We start from the raw sequence: 5,338 nt of genomic DNA, 5'->3' as shown, positions 1-5,338 counted from the left end.
AGGAGATATAGTGGAACTGATGATCGTTGTCTTGGATGAGTCAAGAAGTCTAAGGTCCACCCTCTTCATTTCTTTAATCAAAAGCATCATGATAGAGGTCGTTGCTTTTGAGGACGAGATCAAGGGGTCGTCCTCCGAGATCACGGTAGCATCATCTGCGAGCTTCTTCTGTGTGGCGAGGTTACTTGTCGAATGAGCCATCTGGATGGCTTCTCGATGATAGTGAGGATGCCTTGTGGCCCTGGCATTTTGATAACCAGGCATGGATAGTGCGGGATGTCCATGAACTTGGCCAGTCTGGGCCGCTCAACGATGACCTTTTAGGTGCAGTCGAAGCTAGCCACCTCAAAGCGGAGGGTCTCAGCACAGAAGTGCTCAAGTGTGCCGAAGGTGACGGGTAGGTGGAATTGCCCAAGTGGGGACTCCCATTGACCCGGTATGATGCTAAAAAAGGGATTGTCCGACTCTCGGAGCTCGGCCCTGGAGATCTTGAGCGCCCAAAGGGTCTTCGAGAAGGAGACGTTGATGTTGCTCCCATCGCCGATCAACACATTCTTGACTCGGTTCTTGTCAACCACTGGGCTAACAAGTAGTGGATACTTGCCTAGGTGATCGAAGTTGAGCCATTGGTAGGCCCGGGTAAAGGAAATCGAGACCTCAGACCACCAGTATGGCGTCGATGGATCGATCATGGCTACCATGACCTAGCGGTCAAATAGCTTCTATTGTCTCTTGTTCTCTCGAGAACCATGCCCCCTAAAGATGAAGTTGACTTATTCGTCGACTTGAGAAAATGGCTGGCCATTGTCCTCCCATGGTAGCGGTTCTAGCCGCTGGTCACGGTTCTGCCTCAGAGGTGACGGTCGTAGCTCTTAGAATGGTCGGTCATGGTCAATCGAGTTCCCTGAGCAATCAAACTTTATCACTTGGTTTTGACATCATAATATCACTGATGATGGTACATGGTTCTTTCTTGGTGATTTCAGTATGTATTGCTCTCTACTGTCTGAGTCCATCCCCTTTGAAAATCAAATCTTTTTATCTATATGATTTGGCACAAAAGGGTCTAGATTTGACAACAATTGAAAATGTGAATTAAAGGGTATCAGAAGTGTAAATATTGTGGAAATTTGGAAGCTCTAAATCACCTCTTCTTTAACTGCATCTTTACTAGTTGGCACCGATTTGGGCGCCAAACACTGGAACGAACCACCTGGCGGTGCTCTCTACAAAGGCACGGATGATCCATGACATAGGGTCGAACGGTCTGCAGCCTAGGCATAGGAGTAGATCCTCCTTTGTGTATGTCTGGACGGTCTTTGCGTGGGGCTCAGACAGTCCACTATGGTGCAAAGGGTCATCTTCTTCGCAGCGGACCTAGATCTCACCTCCCGGGAGGGACCCCGTCGGGGAGAAGAGATCCTAGGGTGTGTCGTGTCGTTGGCAGGCGACCCAAGATGCCTCTAGTCGACGTAGAGCTAAAGAGAGGTGAAGATTTGAGGTAGAGGAAGGCTAAACTAGGGTAAACTAGGGTTGTTCCTAATACATAAGGTAAAAACGATAAGTAGCGTTGATTGGATCGATTATGGGGGGTTCAATCGGTTGTACCCCTTCATATATATAAAGGGTGGAGGTCTGAACCCGTTACAAGTTGATTCTTGAGTTAATCCTATAGGTTTTGCTAACAAATCCCGCTAGAAATCCAAAACCCTAACTGATTCTACGCCCGCGCGGACTGTCTGCGTCGCCACTGCGGACAGTCTAGACCGTGGACCATCCGGCCTTAGGGCCGAACCATCCTTAGCACCAAAAAGTGTGTTCAACATATTCCCCCTGCCTTTTGGTGGAGGTTGATCGACAAACCAAAAGCATATGTACTACCAACACCCTTCGAGAAACAATAGATCTCACAAGTTATCTTGTTCCCAAAGTAAGAACTAAGCCTGATGCAAGTCACCGGCTTTTCAATCCAATAGGGTGATCATCCAATAGAACTCTAATGCATAAAGGTCGTTTTGGATTGCATCTTTCTCGGCCATGATCATCCGATCAATGGATCAAAAGGTATAGAATGGAGGTACCCCAACATGAATAAGCAAAGGGACTATGTATGTACTGTGGGTTCATCGTCGTACCATTCCACATTTGAATAGGATAATATATAGATGATGAGTAGGCATGTGGAACGTATCCTGGCATCACTGTAGATGCACGAATAGGTGATGCTTGCTGCATGTGTCGCCTTTCAGGCCGTTTTATTCTTCCATTTTGTTTTAGCGGGTGATAGGGGCTACTTTGTTGGTCGATCACGCAGAATAGCCTTCTTAGCGTATTTGTAGAGTAATTGATCAAAAGCAGGGTTGACTTTGACTAGACAACCTAGTGCTTTATATGTATTTCGCCCTAGTTGCATACCCCCTTTTTCTTTATGTGGGTGTTGTGGCCTCTAGTCGCTAGACTATCCGGCTAAGTCAGCCAGACTATCTGCGTGGGCTCCAGACTGTCTAAGCACAGATGTCGGATCGTCTGCGAAGCGCGAGACAGGAAGCTTTGATCGGCTGGATCGTCCTTGCCCCCAGGCGCCTCCGGTCTTATTGGTCTTCTTGCCCAGAGCCTTCTGAGCAACCACTCCTCGTGATGTATTCATTGTGCGGGGATCACCAATGACAATGCCTTGCCTTTGTATTTATCGGCCACTTCAAGCCGAACCAAAACTCTTTTGTTTGTAATTCTATTGTATTGACACGAAATGGTTGCTTGTCCACTTGCATCTCCTGAAAAACCAACTGGCTCTCATTTATGGTTGATTGTATCTATTGATTAAAAACATTACAATCATTGGTGGCATGGAAAAAAGAATTATGCCACTCGCAATAAGCATGTCTCTTTAATTCATTCATAGGAGGAATAGTATGTGTTAATTTAATGTTTCCACGTTTTACTAGCTCGTCAAATATTCTATCGCATTTGGCAACATTAAACGTAAATTTAACTTCTTCTTGCTGATTGTTTTGAATCGTTTCCAAAGAAGAACATTCAAAAGGTTTGAACATCCTTGGCCAAACAAGCTCAGTGGTATATACATCTGCGGATTCATCATCTGAACTATCATGCTGCACTAGATGTATAGTACGGGCGGCTGATTTTGATGTCTCTTTACATCGGCTTTCACAGGCCAAAGCCCGCTGATGTAACTGAGCTATTGAAAAGAACTGAGTGTCATCCAATTTATCTCTTAAGTAGGATAGCAACCCATTAAAAACTAGACCTGCTAGCTCTTTGTCTGCAACATGGATTTGAAAGCATCGGTTTCTAGTGTCCCGGAACCTCCAGATATAATCATTAATCGATTCTTTGTGTCCCTATCGGAAAAGGCTAAATTAGCCAACCCTAATTTATATTCCGCGGAAAAGAAATGCTCATAATTTACTCTCTAAATCATTCCAGAATTAATGGAATTAGGAGGTAGGGCAGCTGTCGGGGACCATAATTAGGGGTACCCTCAAGACGCCTAATTCTCAGCTGGTAACCCCCATCAGCATAAAGCTGCAAAGGCCTGATGGGTACGATTAAGTCAGGGATCAGTCCACACGAGTGACTCGATCACGCTTCACCCGAGCCTAGCCTCGGCCAAGGGCAGCCGACCTCGAGAGACTTCCGTCTCGCCCGAGGCCCCCCTTTTAACGGCGGACACACCACCGGCTCGCCCGAGGCCTTGGCTTCGCTCAGAAGCAACCCTGACTAAATCGCCACACCGACTGACCAAGTTGCAGGAGCATTTAACGCAAAGGTGGCCTGACACCTTTATCCTGACACGCGCCCCCCGGCAGAGCCGAAGTGACCGCCGTCACTCCACCGCTCCACTGACCAGTCTGACAGAAGGACAGCGCCGCCTGCGCCACTCCGACTGCGGTGCCACTCGACAGAGTGAGTCTGACAGGCAGTCAGGCCTTGCCAAAGGCGCCATAGCGAACTCCGCTCCGCCCGACCCCAGGGCTCGGACTCGGGCTAAGACCCGGAAGACGGCGAACTCCGCTCCGCCCGACCCCAGGACTCGGACTCGGGCTAAGACCCGGAAGACGGCGAACTCCGCTCCGCCCGACCCCAGGGCTCGGACTCGGGCTAAGACCCGGAAGACGGCGAACTCCGCTCCGCCCGACCCCAGGGCTCGGACTCGGGCTAAGACCCAGAAGACGACGAAACTCCGCCTCGCCCGACCCAGGGCTCGGACTCCGCCCTGGCCTCGGCCGAACGACCTCCGCCTCGCCCGACCCGAGGGCTCGGACTCGGGCTCAGCCCCAGAAGACGACGAAACTCCGCCTCGCCCGACCCAGGGCTCGGACTCCGCCCTGGCCTCGGCCGAACGACCTCCGCCTCGCCCGACCCAATGGCCCGGACTCGGCCTCGGCAACAGAAGACAGACTCAACCTCGGCTTCGGAGGAGCCCCCACGTCACCCTGCCTAGGGCACAGGCCCGCCACGTCAACAAGAAGCGCCATCATCATCCTACCCCGAGCCGACTCGGGTCACGGAGAACAAGACCGGCGTCCCATCTGGCCAGCTCCGCCAGATGGACAATGATGGCGCCCCACAAGCTCTGTGACGACGGCGGCCCTCAGCTCTCTTACGGAAGCAGGGCGACGTCAGCAAGGACTCGACCGCTCCAACAGCTGTCCCTCCGCCAGGCTCCGTCGCTCCTCCGACAGCCACGACATCACGCCAGCAAGGTGCCAAGACCTCTCCAGCTGCCACATTGGCATGTACCTAGGGCGCTAGCTCTCTCTCCGCTAGACACGTAGCACTCTGCTACACCCCCCATTGTACACCTGGATCCTCTCCTTACGACTATAAAAGGGAGGACCAGGGCCTTCTTAGAAAGGGTTGGCCGCGCGGGGACGAGGACGAGACAGGCGCTCTCTCGGGGCCGCTCGCTTCCCTCACCCGCGTGGACGCTTGTAACCCCCCTACTGCAAGCGCACCCGACCTGGGCGCGGGACGAACACGAAGGCCGCGGGACTTCCACCTCTCTCACGCCCGACTCCGGTCACCTCGCCTCTCCCCCCTTCGCGCTCGCCCACGCGCTCGACCCATCTGGGCTGGGGCACGCAGCACACTCACTCGTCGGCTTAGGGACCCCCCTGTCTCGAAACGCCGACAGTTGGCGCGCCAGGTAGGGGCCTGCTGCGTGCTGACGAACAGCTTCCCGTCAAGCTCCAGATGGGCAGTCTCCAGCAACCTCTCCGGCCCGGGACGGTGCTTCGTTTCGGGACTCTTGAGTTCATGTCCTTCGGCGACAGCTACGACATGATACTTCTTCCACCGCCGCGCGACAACGACA

This window comes from Zea mays, chromosome 4 (assembly GCF_902167145.1).
Source record: "Zea mays cultivar B73 chromosome 4, Zm-B73-REFERENCE-NAM-5.0, whole genome shotgun sequence".
In the NCBI taxonomy this organism is placed as follows: domain Eukaryota; kingdom Viridiplantae; phylum Streptophyta; class Magnoliopsida; order Poales; family Poaceae; genus Zea; species Zea mays.
The sequence above is the reverse complement of the archived record's forward strand: the minus strand, read 5'-3'. Positions refer to the sequence as shown.